The 26,422-nt window shown below is 34.3% G+C and overlaps 1 protein-coding gene across 1 annotated transcript in view; it reads left to right on the top strand.

The window, feature by feature from the left end:
* The window catches only part of LOC138715350 (zinc metalloproteinase nas-5-like), a 201,066-nt gene that overhangs the window by 69,207 nt on the left and 105,437 nt on the right, over nt 1–26,422 (top strand). The gene's annotated exons all lie outside the window — the stretch shown is intronic.

Below are 26,422 nucleotides of genomic sequence, written 5' to 3'. Positions count from 1 at the left end.
GCAGCAGATCCGGCACAATTGACAGAAGATTTTAAATGGGAAAGGGCTGATGTATCTACACATGTAAAATCCCAGATGAGTGATTTACCTTTGGACCAAGGAATTAATGTCAATCCGTCAGGTCGTTTACCATCCGACCGGCTAATACCAGATGGTTCAAGAAGAGTTGGAATGTCACAGGAGGTTAAAGATCTACTATATATTATATATTCATATTATATATATTACGACAATTTATAGCGTAATTATTTAAACTGTAATACTTTAACATATGTAGATTTAGTATGTTAGGATATGAAAACCAAATGTATTCAACATATTTTTAAGGTGTTTATATTGAAAACCAAGGACACTGGATGTTTCTTAGCAGATAGGGGGTGCAAGCACATAAGGAAGTTAGGGCGAAATAACGTGCAGCCTTGTCATTACTTTTATTTGTGAAAGATAGAAATGTCGGCCATCCTTGGTGAGAGACTGAACTCAACTCGTCTGGTTTCTCTCACATTTCATTAGTCTGCCTTTCATCTGGAAACTAAACGAAATCTGTTTGAAGCTTTATTGTGGAGTAGAATGTTGAAAGTTTTTAGTTCAGTAAAAAGTATTTACCATGTTGCATTGAGGATGTCTAAATAATCCAGACCACTTTTGTTATATAACTTATGTAGGATATACATATTGCTTAAGCAGAGGTGTAATATTACAGATTTTGTGAAAAAAGTCATACCATGCCTATTTTGGAATCAAACTTGGAGACCAAAGTAAAGCTTGGGCACCACACAAAGTATGTAGAGTATGCACTTGAAGAACTTCGTCATTTGATCAATTGGAGAAGACCGTTTCTATCTTTTGGAGCACCTATGGTTTGGAGAGAGCAGTCTAACCACAGTAATGAATGCTACTTCTGTTCGTGTGATGTGAAGGGGTACGATTCTAAACATAAAAATCAAATCGTGTATTCAGTTGTTCGGTCAGCCATTTTACCTGTGCCTAATGTACCAATCCCTGTGCGACCGGAAAATCTTAAACATCATTATAATGGTACTGACAACGTGAAAAAGGTTTTAAATACTTTTTCTCCGAAGATGATAATCTTGTATATTGCAGTAATATGAAAGAATTTATGATAAAACTTGGACTTCCAAACTATGATCTTAGTGAATGGAGACTGTTCATTGATGCTTCCAAGCGAAGTTTAAAGGATTTCCTCCTTCATAACGGAAACATTTTTGGTTCAGTGCCCGTTGCCTATTCAGTGATCCTCAAAAAATCATACACAAATTTGTAACTGCTGTTATTGCGACTAGACTGTAGGAACACAACTGGCAAGTTTGTGATGATTTCAAAGTTCTTACTATGTTACTGGGTCAACAATCTGGTTTTACCAAATTTCCATGCATTCTTTGCCTGTGGGATAGTAGGGCAGGAGTTGATCACTGGACTATGAAAGACTGGCCACCTCGACAAAATTTGTGTAAGAATGTTGTGCGCCAAAGCCTTGCGAGTTCTTCTAAAGTTGTGCTGCCATCTCTCCACATCAAGCTTGGCATAATGAAACAGCTTGTAAAAGCTTTAAATAAGGAAGGAGGCTGTTTTAAGTACATATGTGAGAAATTTCCACTACTATCTGAAGCAAATTGAAAGAAGATATATATTTAATGCTCCTGACATAAGAAAACGTGTCTGGTGCAGCATTTAAAAACAGTATGGATGAAAAGGAGAAATCAACATGGATGTTGTTTTGTGAAGTTGTTTTAAAATTTCTTGGCAACAAGGATCCTAATTACCGAAACATTGTGGCTAACATGCTTGAAGCATACAAAGAGTTTGGTTGTAACATGAGTATCAAAATTTTCTGTTTTCTCAGCTAGATTATTTCGCCAAAATCTAAGATTTTTCAGCTAAGAGTAAGGTAAACGATTTCACAAGGATCTGCAGGAGTTCGAAAGAAGGTACCAGGGACGCGGGAGCATCAGTATGCTTGGTGATTATTGTTGGATGTTAAAGCGTGAAATACCTGAAGAGAAACATAAAAGAAAGAGGAACAGGAGGACTTTCTCTACTAAGAAGCAAGTGGTGTAATTTTTATGTGAAACCTTGAGCTAATTTATACATCCAATAGTGAAGTAAACAAGACAAAACAAAGCAAGAACACTCTAGTGACATGTATGAACAACCATACACATAATTTCAGCAAGTTGTGTCTTTTAAATATTGTTTTTGAATTTGAAATAAAAAAAATGAAATGAAAAAGTTTGTGATGAAATTCACGTAATTATAGAATACATTTAAAGTGATTTTGCAAACAAACCTGACGTGATAGAAGCAAACGGACAAAGTTCGGATTCAGCAGATCGACATTATATAAAATCACATTACTTAGTTTAGGCAACAAACACAAAGTTGAAATTCGCAGGCTAGTGAATCAGATCATTATCGTGTCTTGAAGAAGGTGAAGTTTTATTGAGTCACGTCTCAAATTTCCTCATTGCAGTAGTTGATTACGGCGGTGCTTTCGTGCACGTTTTGTAATATGTGTTACTGTGTATAGAAAAAATGACCCAACTGCAATTCAATTATTGCTATATTCTAGTTGCGTTTTTATAGACCTATATTTCTTAATATATACGTAGAGTTTAAATAATTCATTAGTGTAACTTAAGGCTCATTCACAATGAAAATTAAACATAACGTAAACATTAACATAAGCACATAAACATATGCCACAAACTTAAGTAGCCAAGGCCCATTCACAATGAAAATTAAACATAACGTAAACATAACACGTGTGTGGAAACAAACATACCGAATCAACAGAATCTATTACATAAAAATGGACAATTGCACAATGACTGACGATGTAGCTGTTCAATTTATGTTTCTAATAACTACAATGGCATCAGTATATGGCTTTCAATACTTGAAATCAAAGAAACGGAGATGTAAAATAATCAACTTTTCGTCATATGATTCCATGTTGCGCGCCTAGCTATCATCACGGCCAATAGATCAAAGTATTGCCTGTAGGCAAAGCCCATGAGATGTTAAACAAAAAGTGAAAACACGCTTTCCGCTTGTGTACTGTTTCTAAATCGCATAAACCACTGCCTGCTGGATCACATCCTATGGCTGCTTATACTGCCTGCCCAATCAATTGTTATGCGCGAGCAGTTACTAGGTGGCAGGTAATGACTTTGCATATACTGATAATGTTAATAGCGGTGGGCACTGCCTGCCACCTAGCGGTAAAATAACTTTGATTGAGCAGGCAGTTTACGCAGCTATAGGATGCGATCCAGCAGGCAGTGGCATAAACATAAGCATGAAAGTTTGGAGTTTGCAAACTTTCATGTTAACGTCTTATGATTAAGATTAAGTTTATGCTTATGTAATTCATTGTGAATGCTTTCATTAAATAACATGGACACAAGGTTTTATGCTTACGTTATGTTTATGTTTAATTTTCATTGTGAATGGGCCTTTACAAAAGCGTGAGTTGTTATGTAATTAGTATTCAGTTATGTTATTACTACCGAACACCCATTTTGTTCTGATATAATTAAATATACACACTGTACCGTATGTGCAAGTAATAAAAAAAATGAAAGAAATCTGAAATTTGGAAGCAGAATGCGAAACTCTGACTTGAGAAGCTCTGGTTCTAGCCATCTTGCTATGGTTTATGTAAATTAGAGTAATACAGAGTGTTTCACGACAATACATATCCTGATGACTAGGGCTAGAATTATGTATGCCAAAAATATTGCAAAAAAGAATTCATACGCTTATACGTTATAAATCCGAAAATACGTGCTAAACATTAGGCCAAACAATGTATGACGGGGAAAACAGTTGAATGTACAGGGACATCATTTTATTTTTACTAAAATTTTTAATATTAACCTGGCTATAACTTTAGAGAACCGGAAACACAGTTTGCTACCCCCTTCCACGACTGTAGTTCGATGATACTGGCGTAAAACACAAACAAATCACTCTACTAGGTATGGGAGGGAAGAAAAGTAGTTCATCCATTTACGTAAACTAGGAAATACGGCAATTTTGAGTGTGATAATTTTCATTAGGTTTTAGTTTAATTAAAATACAGTACCGTATTGGGAATAAGTGTTTTTACTCACGAACTGAGTTGTCCATGCGAACGTATTCATTATGCAGTGTATATTGTACTGTCTACAGCACATTAGCGTACAATATAGAGAAAGAAGTTAAATTGAAAAATAATCATAATATGAATATTTAAACACATTTTTGAAAATGGTGGCCGTTCATTTCGATACAGGCTTCAGTTCTGTTGTGGATATTAACGCACTATAGACTATTGTACCTAATTCCAATTAACAGTTTCGTCCTTAGTACTAGTAACTCATGTTGAAATAATTCTGTATCTACTCTATAAAAGAGTACCTAACGTGCTGTAAATTCAATATTCACTTCTGCCCGATCCGCACAGATAAAATTACTCAGACATGCTATCTACTGTCCGTCCAAGTGATGATGCCGCAGGATCAGAGAAAGGGGGGAAATCACGTGACAGTTACTTAACGAGGCCCTTTTATTTAAGTTATTTTAAACAGTTGTATAATATTACGGCCCGTAAACGTCCATTTCCTAACAGAAATTCATGTTTTCAGAAAAGAGCTAAGACAGCCCAGCTTTTACAGAGGGGCGAACAGAAGCAGGTGGGAGAAATCGGGATGCGACGTAGGCAAACGCACGGTACCTGTACGAAAATATGATTCAATGTTGAAAGCTCTTTCGTCACTGGAAGACGCGAACATTTTTCTGGAACGTACTATACTCACTAACTCAGTGCTGTTTACTATATGCGGCCTTGGTTCTGTGTGGAGGACAGTTGGAACTTCATTAGTAGAGGGGGTGGGAGTGAAGTATATTAAAAACTCAGGTACAATAAAAATTGAAGTAAAAATAAAATGATGTCCCTGTACATTACCTTCATGCCTGGGCATCGCCGTGCGTTACGAAGAACGTTCTCAAATTTTCGACAGTCTGACAAATAAAGCCTTGTAGCGCGAAACGTTTATTCGACATAAGTCTCAAGTTTGGCATACTTGAATGAAACCAGTTGTTTCGCACTCAGGTTTTGAGGAAGTGACGTAGTCTTCATCAACCAAGGCATTGGCAGTAGCTGACATAATGTTGAATCCAGTATTCCCTGGTATTCTCTTTCACTGTATCTATCTTCCTTTGGGGACGGACTTCTTATTTTGATAATAGCGGTTTTCATGTCTCGAACCGCGTCAGCGAGTGTGTTCCAGGGTGTTTATGCAATGGATGGGAAAGCGAAATTTGAATCTGATGTGCAGTAAATCTGTCTTCAAAGTGGTTTTTACATGTAATTCTTGCAATAGTGCAAGCGCATTTTTCTGACCTTGACGTCATGCGCGGGCATTAAGCGCTAGGTATGAAAGGAGAAATAAGCAGCCTGTTGGATTAAGAAAACAGTGGTGCACAAACGGAACGTGGAATTTTATGTCATTTTTATATGACTTCTTTCTGGTTGTTATTTTCTATATTGTCTGTAAAACAAAAGTACTAACACCTATTTCTTAGCCTAATACTGCAGTTGTGTTTTAAACGTTAATAATATAATGAAGAGTAAAGAAGGAATATTCACACAAATTCCTTAATACCTAAAACTATGCTGTACTAAATGAATTAAACACATCATTCATAAAGAAAGTGTTATCCCAAAGGAAGACACTGAGTATGACAGGATAAGTTGAAATTGATATTATCTTTAGCCTTATAAAACTAATCAAAACAATATTATAGTACAAAGCAAAGTTGTCTAGGTATAGGTTTTAACTGTAACTAATATTACATAATAAAACTCTTATCGCATTATGCTTTTAGGTGATATTGGTACGCAACTTTCTGTTATCAGAATATTAAATTATCTCGAAATCTGCTGAAGCTATAGACCTATCGATGTACCTACACATATGCACATATCTTTTGTTTGTGATGTAACAGAATTTGCTTTGTTAATTCATTTCCTTACAAACATTTTCCATGCGAATATTTTCAAACATTTTAATACATTATCTTCAGTAATATGTATGTATTTACGATATATTAGATTTACGAAACATTGTTTCATTACCTGTAAGGCTACTAAACAAACATATCTGAAAATTTCACTTTTCCGTAAAAAAGTTGAGAAAATATCCCTTTCGAATAAAAAAGCAAACTTGTGACAAATGAGCATTAAAATTAAAACTTACATTCTTATAATACACTTATACTTCTCAGACAAATCTAAAAATTAACATGGATACAGTTTTAATAAGTTCTCTTCTCTTTATCCATTGAATCAGTGCTGGCCATCCCTATATATAGCTCGACCAAGCGGCATATACCACCTCTTTCGTCTGTCTCTTTCCTTTCCGCTGTAAAGCGCTCAAGCTCTCCTGGGCTCTAAAGCGCGCGCTTGCTCCTATGGGCATCAGTTGACATCACTGCAATAGTGCAATAGACGACGCGTTGTCTGCACACCATTTTTATTTATTTATTTATTTATTTATTTATTTATTTATTTATTTATTTATTTATTATTGCTAGTAAGTTTGAAATGAATACAAATTAATAAATACAATGTAAGATAAACTAGCCCACTACTGAATGAGTAAGACTCGTGCTCAGGAGGGGATTCCAATACAGACAAAAATAAAATTAAAATTGAGAGTGAATACAGAGTAAATAGTGTTTAATCTGTTTAAACCCAAACTATAAATCCAATACAATTATATATATATATTTTTTTATTAAATTGGAGAGGATTCGTGGTTGAAATATTTTTGGAATAAAATTTGTTTAATAATCTGGGACCTTGACTCATGCTATGATAAAAAAGCTGCATTGGTTTTACATTTTGGTTCAGACAAACGCAGAGATTTCGTATTTTTAGTTCTATATTTATGTATATTTCTATGAAAATATTTTAATAAAATAAAATAATACATTTGTTTAATGTTGAAAACTTTGAAATGTTTAAACAACAGTTCAGTTGGGTAATCTTTCTGCTTTTTTAAACAAATTTTTAATACTTTTTTCTGTAGTAAAATTAACGGATAAAGGTTGGATTTATAAGTTCCACCCCAACCTATAATACCATACATAAATATAGATTGAAATAATGCTAAATAAATTACACGTAAACAGTTAATTGAAAAAATAGGCCTATTTCTTAGAATAACAAAATAACATAATGTTTTACGTAATTTATTACAAATATAATGAACATGATTATTCCATTTTAAATGATAATCAATAATTATACCGAAGTATTTAACCTCATTAACTTCATTATGTATTACGCGTTAATGACTCTCTGAAGCAAATTCTAATATATTAATATGTAGTCACTTTTAACGACTGGTTTTGTAAATATGAAAATAATATAACAGATTATGAATACTTCATTATTAATTAGTTGTACACGCACCATCGATACCAGCCGCATATTGTTAATGATACAAGATGGAATGAAGTGTCGGCGCAATCCGTTAAAGTGAAGTTTATGTTCTTCTTACATGTACTGTATAATAATTGTAAATTATATTCACACTAGTGACTTATGCAGCAAATGCTGAAAACGAAGTTCATTAGACGTTCAAATAAATTTTTTTCAGATTTATTTTCAATGAAGAATACCAGACATTTTGAAACTTATTTTCTTCTATAATAATGAAACACACTCCCTCTGAATGTTTTTTTTTTATGCCAAATACTTTTTCTTGAACCTAACCAGCTTCAGGTTTTGAGTTTCAACGCGAAAACGCAAGTAACAATGTCAGGACGATCAGTGGTTTTTTCATGTGGGAGTAAAGCAATAGCTATTTCAGGTCATTGTGATTGTAGGTGGAAGTTAAGAAAATGTCAGGTTTGCTAAACTTTCGAACAATAGACATAGAATCTTGGTATAGCTGCTGCATGTAAAGCTTGAAAATGTAGAGGGTAAAATCATTTTATCCTGCTAAGAGATCTTGCTGAAATGATCGGAAGACCACAAAATTTTGTAGACCTCTTATTTTATCAGTAAGTAATACCCTTTGGTCTTTCCTTAGGAACTGTAATTTTTGCGCTCTCTCGAGCCATTACTGAAATGAATGACACAAATATCTACACCACATCGCCATTAAGTATATGAAAAAGATTCAACCCCACTTGATTAATAACTATAAAAATATTTGATTTTTAATAACAATATTATCTTACGTAAGTTTTGTAGTTATGTATGTGTGTATATATATATATATATATATATATATATATATATATATATATATACACATACATATACAGGGACATCATTTTATTTTTACTTGCATTTTTATTGTACCTGTATTTCTGAATGTACTTCACTCTCACCCCTTCACTAATGTCCTTGCTCCCGTCAGACACACAAACTTACGGCCGCTGTTGCATTCGAAGTCTTCAAGCAGTGAAGTAAACACTGCAGTGTATAGTGTGTTTCATAAATATGATTGCGATTTCTATAGAAGAAAGAACCTATATTAATAATATCGTACTAAAAAATTATATTCAAGAAACGATAAATTCAATTTCAGAGAATATGCTTCAAAATGTTCTTAATAATATGCGTACTGAATTGAAGCCTGCATTGTAATGAACGGCAACCATTTTCAACAACTTGTTTAAAAATTCAGATTAGCTTTTTTTGAATTGAGGTGGCTGGAAGCAAGGAATGCTAGTGACATTTGTGAGTTAAGTGCATCCAGTGTAAACAAAAGTATCTAAAATTTTAGTGGCAAAGGGATATTTTAATCGCATCACACATTAAAATTTAAATAAAAAATTTCACCGATTTTACGAAAGCTTAAATATTTAAACCTCATTTTCTCAAAAGTAACTTAAGTGCACTTACAGCCCTTTACTTATGACCCCCTCAATTTAAATGCACTCTCTATATTGTATAATAACATCAATAATTAATATGCTAAATAAATTAGACATTACATAACGAACATAGCCGCCTGAAAAGTTGAGTTTTTGAAAAAAAATGTTACTACTCTACTGTATTTTGATAAATTCCGTAAAAGTGATGATCAAACTGAAAATCGTAATATCGTATTTCCCTACAACATAAATGGATACACTACTTTTCTCTCCTCCTATAACTAGTAAAATGATTTGTTTACATATTGCACTAGTAACATCAAACTCCTGTAATGGAAGGGAGCAACAGTGTTTCCGAGTATAGCCAGGTTAATGTTAAAAATGTTGGTAAAAATAAAGTGGTGTCCCTGTATGTGTGTGTGTGTATATATATATATATATATATATATATATACATACACACACATACACATACATATAAAATACTCGCCACTCAGTAAATTATAGAACTGAATATCTAATTTAAGATATTCTTTACATCTACTTACATAACCCCAAAACGTTTCACTTTCATATCATCAATGTAGCATTAATACGTATAATTGATAAAAAATAGTCACATCATGGCATTAACTATATTATTTCATTTCTAATGGTAATAATGTCATCAAACCACCTCAAGTTTTGTAGATTTTAATATCCAATACACAGCTGTACTTAGAAAATTACACACCGCAGAATCAGACCTGTAAATTAGTTTAGTAAGTCTTGAAGTTTTTAATAACCAATTGAATTTGAAATCTAAATATGTCAGCAATCCTGAAGATTATGGCCTTCGTGTAATAGCCTCTTGTTATTGGAGTGTTTTTTTAATGCAATTAATTCTCAAAACTGACTAAAGCTGGATTTTGGAAAATATGAAAATTATGTAGGAAAACTGGCGGCCGGGTAGCTCAGTTGGTAGAGCAGCTGGCTATGGACTGGAAGGTCCGGGGTTCGAGCCCAGGTGGTGACAGGATTTTTTCTCGTTGCCAAACTTTCAGAACGGCCCCGAGGTTCACTCAGTCTCCTATAAAATTGAGTACCGGGTCTTTCCCGGGGGTAAAAGGCGGTCAGAGCGTGGTGCCGACCACACCACCTCATTCTAGTGTCGAGGTCATGGAAAGCATGGGGCTCTACCTCCATGCCCCCCAAGTGCCTTCATGGCATGTTATGTCCTTGAATGTCAAGCTTCAAAATGGCGGGTCATTCATTAAAATTCGTTCAGCCCTTTTTCCGTAATTTTCATTACCAGTTCAAATATATATATATATATATATATATATATATATATATATATATATATATATGTTAAGTAAACTGAATTCTTAAAAAATTATTTAAAAAATCGGAAAGTACAGGGTTGGCCACTGGATACAGATGGATTTTAAAATGGTTCTTTGAGACCATAGTAATGCGAAGAAAGTAAACTGTTTGGGGAAAAAAGAACTTCAAAGTGTACAATTTAGATACCTTGCTCACTTTTTTAAAATAACTTGGGTTAAATGTCTTCCGTTACAATTTAAACACTTGTGTAATCTTCCACGTAAGTTATACATCTTACTCTGCAGTATCTCATAATCAGTGTTCTTATTTCTTCTCATATGCGTTCTGCAAGTTTTTCTGTAGAACTGACGATTCTGAAAGACTTTAGACTTTAAATACCTGGCCTACCAAAATCCAACCACACCCAGTGATCAACCCTGTATATGACGTCATCTCCGTGACAGTCGCTTTCTATTTATTGATATGAAATGATCATTTCGATGTAACTGTATTGGAATGCCGGGGAGGACTTCCGAATTTGCAGAGAGAATATGTTATGAAAGCCGATTTAACAGAAAGTTGGATAATGTAAAAGAAAAGTTTTGTTAGTCTCTGTGTGAAGGACATTCAGGATATTTCATTTTTTAAGGAAAAAGGTACACAGTCTGCATCATCGAGACATAATCCGCCCTATAGTAGACTATTGGCACTAGCAGAAGCGCCCCACAGTAAACACACGTGTGACAGTTTGGAAATAAAAGATAAATTACGTTTAGCATTGTCGGAGTGAGAAAGAAACACTTGCTCACATTCTGGGAGCCTGTCCTCATGAAGAACTACTGAGAAATAGTCGTCACCACAAGATTCGATCCCTCCTAGCATCGGCCCCTACGAGGAAAAGACTATCAAGTAGAGGAGGAGGTCCATGGTTTGTCCACAAATGGATCTACAAGGCGCATTGACATCATCGCTATCCCAACAAGATCAACAAGCGGATTCATAATTGATCCACCTGTAAGGATGGAAACATACGAAAATCAACCTGCTGAGGTACATCAGGAAAAATGCGACATATACGACACCATTATACCATATTATAAGGAAAAACATCATCTAACGTCGATCGAAGTTATTGGATTACTGATTGGGGCTAGAGGGACCAACACAAAAAGATTCACTCATTTTTGCAAGCAGTTTGGTCTAGGAAAAACTCTTTTCACTGAAGTATCTCTGTCTGCAGTGAAGGGATCCTAAGAAACCATCTCTACACTTAAATAGATTGATCTCTTTCCTATGGCGATCTGCTCACTTAAGTTGGCTCTTGCAACTAGTGCTAAATAGACGACTGTGATCACCTAAAAGCAAATAGATACCGTACTAGGAAATTTTATGTTTCTTCTAGAATTAATGATGTTCTGTTTAGTCGTCTTCAATTATTTATAATTGTGTTATTTCTTTTTCTTTTCCTTCTCCATTGTTTTTTTTTCATAATAATTGTGTACCTACCATTTACTCAAAAAAAAAAAAAAAAAAAAAATTTATGGTAAGCTTTGTCTTCTAGGCAGCCTTCACTTGGAGGAAGCTGAATAAAATTTAAAATAAACGAGCGCTTTACTCTGACCTGTATTGAAATGTGCGGCTTATTTTGTTGCGCGCTATTGAAATATAGAACTTGACCAGCCGGCATTAATTATAATTAATTAATAATTATTATTAAACCGATCGAAACCCGTGCCAGTTCGTAAGTTAGAATTCTATTGTAAGAGCTTTTCAATTATAAATGGGTGCAGAAAACGGAAGCGGCGCTCCTAATGTACCCGAGTGCTGAGCAACATGATGTGAACAATGGAGCGACTGATCTGGCTATTATTTATTACAGACCGATTACATGGATACATATATAATAGGATGCGAAACTTAACGAGTTTCCCGTAACACATACTAGAGGCGCTGTTCTAGAAATTGATCTTGCTGCCATCTATTTCTGGGAGGGGCGTTATTACATCTAGCAGCGCACCAAGTAGCGAAAAGAGTAATTACTCCATGCATTTAGCAGCGCACCTGGTGACGAAAATGTTAAACTGTGCAGAAAGTATTCCCTCCCACCCTCATCGGTATTCAAAACTAACCCAATTTAAAATAAAACATTTACGGTTTTATTCCTCACAGCATCTTCTACTGAAAATTCTTACCGGAGCCAACAGGAAGATAAAAGAGACGATGTGTTTTACACTACCCGATTAAAATATGACCAGACAGAGACAAAAAATAAAGCAAAGGGTTAGATAATTGGGATTGTATTCTTTGGGTATGGAAAAGTCTGCAAGAACTACTTAGATAGTTCAATTTATTATATTACTATTACTTTACAATACATTCAACAACACTATTTTTACAACGTCCATAAACATCACTGTTTAACATACACTGCTTATACACACACGTAGGCTATCACTATATGTTCACTTATTAGCAAGTTTCAGTCCGCCATCTTCATCTTCGACTCTCCCGTACAGCAATATCTCGAACGGATAAATAGAGAACTCTCGGTAATGTACCCAACACGTAGTCCTAATATTCACCACCTACGACGTTGGGCGCTGATCACCTTATTTCAAACCCCCAAATCTAGACCGCAGTTTCGCATCCTATTATATATTTATCCTTGCCGATTATTTAGTCCTGACAGTTCAGCGACGCGAAAGAGGGGAAGTAATTAGGAGTGGGGAGAGTTCCGGAGTAGAGATAGGGCGAGCGGTCGGTAAAGACAAACGAGTGAATAACCCAAACACCCCTTGGCGTAACTAAATGGACTCGCCTGTCCCACGCGCACATCTCCGGCGACTGTCAGGACTAAATAATCGTACTGTACAGTACTTATCTGAAACGTGGAAGACGGGATGTGAACATAAGCAGAGCCTAGAGTATTCTATTAGTTTTCCATTTTGTTTACCTATACTTTTGTTATTCTTTGTAGTATCCGTTCTTTTCCCCTTCAATTTGAACTTCCATTGTGTTCTATGTATTGTCATTTTTCTCCTGCTTCTCTTGCTCCTTATTTCTTTTCCTCATTCCTTGGTCCGCCATTGTGTCTACCGTCCGTACTTGTTCTTCCCCCTCCTATTTTGTTAACCACTTTTTCCTTGTCTCATCTATTGTTTTTCAGTTTTCTTCTTGTAATTATCTCATTCTCTTCTACTGTATGTCTTTGGACTTGATTTACCATTTCTCACTTCTTCTTGCTTTTATCTGTATTTTCTACATTTCTCTCCCTCTACTTATTTCTGTATATCTCTCGTCGGCCTGGATAGCGTATTCGGCATAGCGCTGACCTTCTGTGCTCGAGGTTCCGGGTTCGATCCCGGCCCAGGTCGATGACCATTTAAGTGTGCTTAAGTGCCACAGGCTCATGTCAGTAGATTTATTGGCATGTAAAAGAACTCCTGCGGGACAAAATTCCGGCACACCGGCGACGCTGGAATAACCTCGGCAATTGCGAGCGTCGTTAAATAACCTATAATTTAAAAAATTTCTGTATCTCTCCCCATCTGTGTCTCATTCTTTTTGAGTTTTGCATTTATCTTCTTTGCGTCTCTTTGTCATCCTTCTTTATCTATCAGTGTTTGCCTCTCCGAAACTCTAGTCGCCCATTATTTTTTTAATTTCTTCCTTCTTTACATAGGCAGAACATTTGTTACAAGATATAAAGAACATAGTCAAATTTCATACAGTAATGGTGTTAAATCAGCGTTCAACGAACACATAACAATCAACATTTCTTTACGAACATAGAATCCTGCAGGTACAAAGTAAAGGTCAAACTTTAAACATTCTAGAATCCATAGAGATTTATAAAGACAAAATTACAAATAAAAAGAATTTAAATGATGAAGCTCCCATTGACAATAACATTCTCATTGATCTGTGTATTGCTTTTCAATTTGACCAGCGCACATTGTGTAATTTCAAGCAGCTAGCCGGCCAAAAATCAATTTTCACACCCTATTATATAGACGTGTTTATAACACTCAAAAGTATAATATCCAAGTGTAGACAGATGCTTAAATCTGCTAGGGGACCCTCACAACAGAGCTAAAGTTGCACATGTTTCCGATAAGATCATTTAAGCTCCAGAGGCAGGCGCGCAGTTTGTGTTTGGATGATGCAAAGTGAAGAAGTTAATATAGGCGTAATATTTTCTCTAATACACAGTGGGGATCTATTATAAGAAGGTATATACTTACAAATAAACTAATTCTTTTGCTAAAAAATATTATCTGATTGTCTAGAATAAGTGTCTAAATAAACATGTACAGAGAGTCGAAGTTCTACCTTATTACATTATTTTGAGTTGAATTTTAAAGGTGTAGCCAGCGAATAGGGATTATACAGAATGGACATTTCGTGTCGGTACCTTTGATGTAGCCTGACCGATTTCAATGACCTTCAAGCCAGCTAGAGCGTCAGATTCTGCTTTCTCCCTAGAGTTGGCGCCGACATCACACCAGCTAGCAGTCGACACAGCGGAAATATAACACATACAATTAATACGTCTAGGTACATTATGTACTCAAATAAAATAAATTGGATCCATAAAATAATAAATCCTTCATTAACTGTAATGTCTAGACTCTAGAGTTCCTTTATAATGAGAGTTGAGACGTTGACCCCAACAACAATTAAAATATGTAATGATTTGATAGCGCTGAAAATGGAAAAACAAAACTCTTACGAGAAGTAAAACCATATATCTATATTATATTATATACAAATATTAAACGAATTCGATACTTAATTTTATTATATTATTTTATAATATAATTTATGATATGTGAAATATAAAATATTATTATTACAACTAGTTTGTCACTGAGAAATAAGGAAAAGCTGTTAACTTGAATTTATTTGAAGCAAAGCGTTACTGGATTATGCAATAAGGTAGGCGATGTTTGGATCCTGTGCCTTAATTCTATTCTCAATTATTATCTTAGCGTATGCTCGATTACACTACCTCTAGCGCTTGAAAGTGGAACTAGCCGCTGGCGCACAGAGAAATAAAACACAGGAAAATTCGCTCAGTGTCCATTCTTTATAATCCCTATTCGCTGGTGTAGCCCTCTATCACCTCGGTAAAATTTTGTGGAGATATTTATTATGCTTTTCTGAGCAAGACGTGATTTTTTTCTGCAACCAGATGCAGACAGAAAAACTATTATTTTCGGACACCATGCTCTCCGTAACCCGAAGAGTTGTTTTCCAGGTGTGGAGCAAGAGCGAGGAAAAAGTGAAATTCTCAAATATAATTGAACGTTTTGGTCTCAAAGATTACTATGAAGACATTTTACAGTCAATAAAGAAATGAATTAAATTTCTATGCTCGAAAATTCGATTACGGTGAGAAAAATACAGCATAAATGAGAAAAACTTCTTAATAGTAATATACGTTACAAGAGCGGTATGTTGACGTTTTCATGTTAGAGGAAAAGATTGAAAAAGCGAAACGTAATTGAGCTTTTTTAATTTCCGAGAACATGAAAACAAACATACCGCTCGTGTATCGTACATTATTTTGTGCGAAGATCGTTTATTACATACCTGAAAGACGAATTTCTAATTAGTTGCAATGAAATCTCCATCTTGGTTTCTGTTTAATGACGGCAACTTCGGAAAACATATATATCTATCTTCAACATTGTTCTGATAACCTGTGAAGTTCTACCTGACGGATCCACCACAGAGAAATATTGGAGAGCAAGAACGCTAATGGCTTCGTTGCCAAAGCCCGCCATTAGATAACAACGTCAACAACAACAACAACAACAACACATTGTTCCTATAAAATGTTTTCTGTGTTTACTATACTCCAGCAGGCCCCCAGTCTATAAATGCGAACTTAAAACAAACGGTAAGGTTATGTAATGATTTATTTTTTCATTTTAATATTTTAACAATATTATTTATATAACATATTGCAGTACTAACATCGGCATCTGGAATCTTGTTGATTTTTTTCACGGCTTCCTTAATGTTACTTGCTCGTATCAGGACTGCAATAAGTTTCGTGGAGTAGTAGACTTTACTTAATTTTTGCAAATATTTAAAAACAGTAATTAACATTGCAGTTTAGGTGAAATTGCAGTGGTAAGTTTCCAATTTATAATTATTACTATGTTAAACGTCTCTAAAAATAATATGTTAAAAGCCTAAAGCAGTAAAATGAATGTCGCGCTTAAGCGGTAAGAAGAGGGAAATTGTTATGTGTGTTACGTTGGGAATACTGAATGTGGTATTTCACACTTACCGCGTATTGGTTCTGTGCGGAAAACAAGCAAATACGCACGATCTCGCACAAAATATAATGCGTTATGTTTGAACCAAGATGCATTAGTCTGACAATGAAATAATAACACTTTGCCATATACTGCAAAACAATTCCAATTTAAGTCTGCCAGTACAAGCATTCGAGGATGTCCACGTAAACTTTTCGGGGAACTAAGCGAAGGATCAAACCGGAAAAAAAAAATTAGTCCACTTTTTAAAGAAAGATCGCCAGAAGAAAAACTTTCTGTTGCCCACATGAATTTCAGAACTTCTAGAAAAGAGATGCGGGAGAGCTTTCCCTTGCATCATTTCAGCGTGCGACAAACTAGAGAAAAAAACGTGAAAATTGATTTTGCAGGAACGACCAACAATATTGTCACTGTTATATTAGGTGTATTTTCTAGACATAAAATACTGTACGTAGCATGTAGTCAATGTTATTGTGACGAACCGAATAGTTGGAATACGAAATAGGAAAAAGTGTAGCAAACAAGATGAAAAAATACTGGATAAACATTATGGATATTTAGCTCCATGTAAAATTTGTGACAATTTCAAATGAGGAAATCAATAATAATGATACAGATTTTGAGCTAGGTATTGCTTATGTAAAATATTTCGAATAGGTCCTCATTGTTTCTGCAGAAGTGGAACGATGTTTTTCTATATGTAAGGTTGCGGTTTTTTTTTAGCAACAGGCAATCATTCTCCTTTGAAAATGTGAAAATGTGATTTTTTATTCAGTGCAACAATATATGAAATGAAAAATTATGTAAAACAAAAGCGTAATACACCATCATATTAACATAGTGAAATAATAAGGCTGATATTTGTCAATGTTATATTAGGTGTATTTTCTACAGACAGAAAATAATATGTTTACTTTAATTTTTATTCACATTAGTTTATGCCATTTATATTAGTGTAGGCCTATGATTTTTAACAAGTAGACATTCTATACTAAAATAGCAATTCTTATACAAATATTTTATCAAATTTCATAATAATTTACCCTCATCTTGCTATTTTTAACGATTCGAAGGGAATTTATCAATATTAGATTTTGTTCCGGCTAGAATCGCAATCCGTCCCACTGTGAATTGGTTGCTTGTTCGAATTTTTTTATATCGTCTAAACTGATGGGAGTTGTATATTTTTTGCTTGAAACCATAAAATATATGCTCACATGGTTTGTACTCGGTTACTCTCGGAGAGGCCTTTTCTGCTGGTTGAAGAGCTGCAAGAATACACCATAGAAAACATTTTTGATCCTCATTCTTTATGTCAGCCGCGGCGAAAATGCGACTCATGAGCACATTGTGGCTCGCAGTGCATTTCCCTTGCTTCCTACCTACAATCCCCACCCTCTCACTCACTGGAGTCAAACTCCGTTCCATGTATATTTGTCTCTGACCTGCGAGTGGCGTATCGTCGCAATGTCTCTTTCCAAACCAGGTACCTCTATAAAAACGAAAGTTTCAAGTAGGATGGAGGATTCATTTTTTGCTGACAATATGATGAGAATATTAAATGTATGATTTATTCACAAGTATTACTAGGAAAACTGTTGTATAACATAAAACGACATTATAAGTTACTGCATGTTACTGATGAAACATTAAAAGGTTAAGTATTATTATTATTATTATTATTATTATTATTATTATTATCATCATCATCATCATCATCATCGTCATCGCTGTACGTCGATCCTTTTTCAGCAGATGTACGAATAATGCGGTTAGATCTTCAATTTAAATTCACATATTTACAATGTGATGTTGAATGAAAGCTAGATGTAAGGACTTGACAAATGTTGAACTTTTAAAATCTTTGGCAAAAAATAAATATTTGAAGCTTCGTTCTTTCGCTTGCTCTGTTGAAGCCATGTTCGCTACAACTTACGTTTGTGAAAAATTATTCTCAACAATGAAAATAGTAAAAATCAAATTTAGATCACGACTGACAGACAGATACCTTCGTGATCAACTACGATTGGCAGTAAGCGACATAATTCCTGATTTTGAAACTCTGCCGCAGAGACATTCTGAAGACAATTTTAGTTTGTGATAATGTGTCCTATGTTTTTTTGTTCATTTCTTTCTTCGTTACACGTACTAAACATTAGTTTGTAGCCTTGTACTGTATATAATTTTATTTAAGTGCTTGATGTAAGGAAAATGAAAAACCGTTAATGTCAGACAGTTGCTTCAATTCCCCTTCGGGTGTCCGCCTCCCTCCATAGGTGCTATGCACTTGCAGCTTACACAGTGGCTCGGCGCACGATAGCATTTTCGCCACCGCTGCTTTATGTTAATGTATGCTTTTTTAACCTCTTCAGTCCCGAGACAAATTTAAAGTAAAAAAAAATGTTAAAATATTATTTATTGATAATTAGCGGTACAAAGACAAACACTAACCAATAAAAAATTTTTATCATGACCTCAATTCTTGTTTTATGGTAGGTATCATGTGATAGCTTGGGATTCTATGGGGACTTAATTTGGTATCCATTCAGTTTTATTTATTTTACAAAATTGCATACAATTGCTTAAAAATAATGCAATGAAAGTATCTGTATTCCAGCAGCAACACTACGCTTAAAAATCATGGCAAATATAATACTCTTGTTAAATTTATATATTATATACATTATATAGAAAATATATATTTCCTTCGTGGAAAAAAAGATGATCTGTAAAGATGTTCTGTACCAGGAACTACACTACCGGTAAACAAACAAAAAGAAAAACATCTGAAGAATAATAACAGAATAACAGCAACAACACTACGTAACATTATATACTCGTATATAACACTTTCTGTTGAATACCAGTATCTAAGCAACAGCTGATATCTAGAGGATTTTGACAAGACTATATGACAGTAATTAAGTTGACACTTTCTTGCATAAAAAAAAAAAGTTAACACCTTCTTGCACCAAGGTCTTCAATTATGTATGCTGATGACACTACATTCTTATGTTCTAGCTCTGCTCTGAATGAATTACATGCTCTAACCAACGATATTCTATTACAGATGGCTTTAAGGTTTGAATCTAATGGCTTTTTGCTTAATCAAGAAAAGACTATCAACATAAGTTTTAGCTTAAATCATGTAATAAAAAAAAAAGGACAACATACAAAAGTATACCAAATTTCCAGGACTTTTTATAGACTCCAGTTCAACATGGGAAAACATGTCGAATATATATGCACAAAGTTATATTTATTAAAGGAATTAGTGACTTGCGTTTCTCAGAATTATTTAAGATGTGCCTACTTTTCGTTCTTTCAGTCGCTAATTCGGTATGCCTTAATTTTCTGGGGATATGGTAGCAAAATTGGGAGTGTCTTGATTTTGCAAAAGAAAGCCATTAGAATTTATGTCAATCAAACTATCTTGAACATTGTCGACTACTTTTCAAACAATCACAGATATTAACTGTCATAAATTTATATATATATACTACTTAGTCCTTTACACTCGACAAAATATAGACAATTACTCATTAATACCCAATATACATGATCATGAAATTAGAAATAGTGAACAAATTAATATTCCATACTGTAGATTACATAAAATTAGTACACATTTTTCTGTCAAGGAGATGAAATTATATAATAAACTTCCCAGTCAATATAAGTTACCAACCAATAATTTCAAAACAAGATTCTATAATTGGCTTTTAATTAATCCTTTTTACTCTGTAGAAGAGTTTCTTAATATAAATTCATACAAAATTGTTTTTTAATAAGTACACTTGTCTAAAACGGCATTTCTTGCAAGTTGAGAGGGCGCGAAGACATTCTTTTCCCCCTCCCTATTCCCCAGATACCGTTAGCGACCGAGCAGTAGCTGTTACTTCTTATACCTGCACCCCCTACGCTGTACACAGAACAAAATAAAATATTTACTAAAGTACACTAGGGGATATAAAATGCAGCCATACAGATGTTTGACAATGACTTGTTTCAGTATATTTTAGTGTCATTGTTATAATATTTTCAACTGGCTACTAATAAAATTAACGAATGTTGGTTTGAATGTTGGGGAGCGACACAGTGCAGATTGTCCCAGTGTGTATGTCGCAGTGTAGCAACTAGCGGTGGAGAGAACATTTATCTTTTGCCCTGAGTGGTTTGAGACTTGTTTCGTCCTTACAGTTTACTTCGTAGTGTTTTGTGAATATCGGTATAGGAAATAGTGTACATAGTGTAGTGTTAATTTCTTATATAAGTACATATTTTTTTTTATTTAGGCTTAGGACCGTATTTTATCGTAGTTTGTAAATTATTTAACGAACATTATGGCTTCCAACAGTGTTATAAAACATAAAAAAAGGTAAACCAATGCGTAGTTGTCAGAAGAGATGTGTGTTGAATTTATTTCAAACGTTATGTGCTGAAAATCCAACTTACAGTTTAGAAAAGGTGGCTGAGATGACGGAGAAACTGACGGGAGTGGGAAAAGCAAGTGTTTATCGGATCAGAAGAGAGGCGAAGATGAATGACAATAAATTAAAGAGTCCGGTGAAATTTCGCAAAACTGTTCCACTATTAGAAAAATACGACGAATTCACAAAATCAGCAATAAGATCTAAGGTTCACCAATTCTTTTTTCGTCAAGAACTGCCAACTTTAGACAAAATATTAGCTGCGGTGAACGGTGATGAAGATAATAGTGATAAGATAAGACGTAAAGAGGTATGTTAATTTAAATTAATTCTTAATTTCCGCACAAAACAGATTATGAAAGTCTATAAAAATATTTCTAGTTCTAATTTTATTACAATGCATGTCATAATACAGGCTTTGTAATAAAAATAGCATTGATTTCTTGGTATAGACTTTCGAAATATAGATTTTGACACTTTGTGTTGTAAGTCAATTAGTCGAACGTTTTTACGATGGACTGTAGCACCTTCCCCTTCACTGACGGTAGAGAGTGTGAGTAGAGGGGAAAGCCTCTCAACCAAACTGAAATGGGGATTACATTTAGTTACAAGTAATACATTAAGAGTGAAGTGTTTAAATTAATTTTTCTAGTTTCAAAATGTTTTATGTCTTCATGCTAATTAAATTGTATTGTGACGAAACTTATCACTATGGGCCATATTCATAGATATTCTTAGTGCGGACTTCCGGTGGATGATCAGCAAACTAACGTTTTTCGTATTCATAAACCAGTGTTATCAGTATGATATATGATATGAATCCTGTACAAGTAATCAGTCGATAGCTGGGGCTAGTTTAGCATGCTCGTAGTGCGGGCTAGCAAAATGTCTATGCATAGCACCCTAATTTAGAAATCGCTGTACACAGACAGACTAGTACCAGTACTAAAATTATTATATTTCATGTACATCATGTTGTTGTTGTTTAGTCAACTGTCCAAAGACTGGTGTGAACCTCACAATTGATACCAAGAAGGCACCAATTATGAGGCAACTAGGCCAGGAGATAATGGGTAGCGTGGCCAGTTCCTTTCCCCTTTACAACAGTTATGGAACATACATTTTTAAGAGTATTTAACCTATAGTATATCTACATTGAAAAAAAAAAACGCATAGGTGCGTGTGCATACACACACAATTATCTAATAAGTATTTGAAGTTCCACTACTAAGTTAATATGTTTAGGCGTAAAGACTTCCAATAACAACAAAAATTGTAACTGAGTTTTAGGATAAACTTTAGTGACACACGAACATAACATTTTTGTTCGTTATGACAGTCATTGTGTTACGTGTGTCACGTGTTTTTCTTGTAGAATTTGTACATAAATCAAAATGTTGTCCATGTAAGAAGTTGATTGTTATGTGATGTCTCTCTTTTACATTTATGAAACATTAAAAAATGAAATGATTTTGAAGAAATACAGTATAAACAAATGTCCATTTGAGCGTGACACACCAACTCTCAACCTTTCTTTGTAATAATCAAGCATAAAGTAATCATTGTATTACGGTTTCTATGCATTATAATTATTAACAAAGGTCAGCATTTCATTATTAATTGAATTTAACATACAGAAGTAATGATTGATTTGGCTTAAATATGCATTGAAATATGTAATTTCTAATAGATAATTTCGCACTATTAAACCACAGACTTCTTTGTGCTTTTTCTCCAACATACGTGTTGTTAGAGTCAAAACATTCGGATCATAACGAAAAAAATGACATATAACAAGCAGAGATTCGTAAGATTTTTATTTTTCGTGAAAATGCCGCATTTTACTGTAAAGTAACGTATGTGTCATGAAACATCAAAATCTTGAAATAAAGTATTAATCTAATGTTGGTTATTTATATTTATTAATGATTTTTATAACACCTTTTATTAATTAGACATTAAAATTATCAAGCCCCCATATTTATTTTCATAGGAAAATGCCCCTGACACCAAAGCAAAGACATTACAGGGAGCGAGTAAATGCAGATGAAAATAAGAGCACAGAATATCTGAAAAAAAGAGAGAGAGAGAGAGGAAGAGAGCAAAGTTGACAAGAGAGTTAAGCTTGATACATCTGTAAAATATAATATATGTCTGAAAGAGAAAAATGCCGGCAACGTAGATCAAGAGAAAACAGAAAAATATCAACGGACAACTAATTGAGGAGCGATTTTTCATAAGTCCCTAAATGCCTAACAGTAAAATTTTCAGGAAAGGTTTTTTTTTAATGATTAAAAAGTAGTTACCACAAACATTTTATTTTTTTTATATCATATTGTTTAATAAAGCAGTAATTGTATCATATAATTAATGTTTTCAAATTTAGATTATAACATGAAAAAAATAAATAAGATATAAAGTTCACAGTTTTTTTAAAAGTCGCTAAACACCAAGAGATGGAAACATAACATATTTTTTTAACATTTGAACCTGGCTTTTTTGTATCTTTTTTTTTTTAGTTAATTTTTCTGATATTTTATTTTTTCGTTTATATGTGATTTTATCATATTTGAAATGCATTTATATTGTAATAACTTGCGATTGTTACATTTTATTTTCAACAAAGAACAAAATACAATAATATTAATTTTTTTGAGAAAACACAAACACTCTGTTCATTCATTAATTATAATAATATTGAATCACTAATATGGAAAAAGGATAAGTCCAAATTTGCCGAAATAACCTCAAATGTATTATTTCTATTCTGAAATACCCATACTTAAACAAAATTAAATTTGTGCACAACATATTAGGGACAATGAATAAAATTTAGTATGAATTCCCAGTAATGTTTTTATAGAAATCTTTAGCAGATTCTGGTATTCTGAAATACTTCATCAGATTGAGGACGACCTTATTCTTCTTCTTCTCCTGACTGACTATATTCTTCTTAGGCAAAGTAGCTGCATTCCTTATTCAATACTTCAACTTGAATGGGATCTCCAGTGTAGGTGTCCGCCATGATAAGAACACTTTTTTGTTTCATTTTCTTTATGTCGTCACTCGTTGGACTGTAATTTTGAAGGGCATCTTAGGCTTCAAGACTTTTTTTGTATATTGAATTTTATATCCTTTACTTCCCAAACTTTATTCAATATTTTGACAGTATCATGTTGGCCCAGAATTTCATAGTACTCTGCAGGCGATAGAATTTCTTCATTTTTTCGGTAGACTTTTTCTATTTTACCGAAGATTCAGCTACTCTGCACTCCTTTTTCCCCAAAACTTTTGGATTGGTGGGTATACCCGGAAGCCCATATGAACACACAATATGAGGGCTCTTGCTTTTCTTTGTGGATGCATTTACCTTTGATCTAGACTTCCTACCGCATATACTTTCGACAACAGTTGTACAATTTTCAGAATCACCAGAAACAGATTACATATTACGACAGTTTACAATACAATGCTCTCACTACAATCGTTTACAAGCGGAGACGCAGCTGTTCAGAATAACTTGACAATCAGCGATAATAAAATTAATCCCGCAGAGCAAGACAAAAACTGATTGGTTGAGTTCAAAAGAAATTGTATTGTGAGCCAAGATCTTTCTACACACCTGGCACATAAATATTAACATTCTGTTTCATATTGTTGTTCTAATGTAATTTGGATCCAAACAAATTTAAATAGGTTTAAATAAATTGAGTTATTTATCTTTTAGGCCTACAAGTAGGCCTGCATTGTTGTCCTAAATGTAGGCCTAGATTTCTATCAAATTGTGGTCTGTTGCATAAAATACAACTTTTTTAAAATCAAGTATGAATTTTACAAAAGTATTATGTGCTATTTTAATGTTGTTGTTTTCTAATGCCAGGAGTTTGACAATAAAGTCATTTGACCTCTTGCACTCCAATATTTTTCAAAGATATTATCATGGTCAGCCACTGAAGCACAGATTTTGAGGTGTTCCGAATCCATTTCTTGGTTTGAGTTGCACAATGGGCAGTTAGGGGACTGATATATTCCAATTCTATGCAGGTGTTTGGCCAAACAATCATGGCCTGTTGCCAATCTAAATGCAGCTACAGACGATTTTCGTGGTAAATCGGGAATTAACTGTGGATTTTGATGCAGAGAGTTCCATTTTTTCCCTTGAGATTGTGTTATCAAATTTTGTTTGTTGAAGTCTAAGTATGTAGATTTAATAAATCTTTTCACAGAGTAATATGAAGATTTAGTAACAGGTCTGTAAGTAGCAGTGCTGCCCTTCTTTGCTAATGCATCCGCATTCTCGTTTCCCAGGATTCCACAATGGGGTGGTATCCATTGTAATAAAATTCTTTTATTGAGTGATATTAATTGGGAGAGCATTTTAGTTATTTTTGCTGTTTGAGATGAAGGTGTGTGTTTAGAGACTATTGATAGAATAGCTGCTTTGGAGTCTGACAATATAACTGCATTCTTAAATTTATTGATGTAGCATAGAAGATTCCTGAGACTTTCACTTATTGCAACGATTTCTCCATCAAAACTACTTGTTCCATATCCAAGAGATATATAAAGTGAGAAGAGACAACACGTAACACCTTTTACATCTTGTCAGCTTTTTAATGTGATTGGCATTTATCGACTTCTGCTTTAACTAATGAAGAGGCGAATATCGAGTTTTGCAAAAGATCGCAGTTTTCAATGCCTTATAACAACAGCGTTTGTCGACTTTTGCTAAAAACTGATTTTACAGGAATATGAACAACATAAAAGTTGACATGAAACCACCAAAACTCAATTTTGAAAATTTTGGCGTTTAGCGACTTTTGAAAAAAAAAAAAACTCCTCAATTCCTGTTATCAACATAACTGCACAGTCTCTAGAGCCTGACCCATTGGGAATAAATGACTCAGGAGCAGTGGCGGACGGTGGGTTTGAAAGTTGAGGAGGCAAAGACATGACTGATGAGAGTTTGCAGTACATCTATTAAAAATAGAAGGCCTGTGATGTACCTCATTACCAAGCGCAGAATTTATAGGTTTTAAGAAACTAAAATTAGGTTTTCCAATCTATGTTTTAGGATTTTTAAATCTATGTTTATGAATTTACAGCCGAAATTAGCCGTGACTATCAGTACAGTTGTCAGTGGTGGGTAGGACGTCTCCAAATTCGCTCCCCTCGCACGTTGTAGTTAAGTTCAAACACTCCGCTAACCAGCTATCTTATTAGTCGAACTGCTTTGTCGTGGGTACCAGGGACCCCAGTGATGTAGCTGTCTCCTCTCGCATTAGACACTGCAGGCTGCTAGAGTCGATTGTACAGGTTACAGCGCTATCTGTTATTTTTGAGTACGAATTATTTGTACTGTGTACAGTATAACGATCGGGCATCACCAACTGGATGTGGTCGACTTGACGTAACTTACACTTCCTCCTCTGAAAATCCGCCGCTGTTCAGGAGTCAAAATAGAAGCAGAGGAATAAAGAAGGTGAGAAGAGAGAGAAG

This window comes from Periplaneta americana, chromosome 1 (genome assembly GCF_040183065.1).
Source record: "Periplaneta americana isolate PAMFEO1 chromosome 1, P.americana_PAMFEO1_priV1, whole genome shotgun sequence".
Classification (NCBI taxonomy): Eukaryota; Metazoa; Arthropoda; class Insecta; order Blattodea; family Blattidae; genus Periplaneta; species Periplaneta americana.
This window is presented reverse-complemented; position numbering and strand designations above follow the sequence as displayed.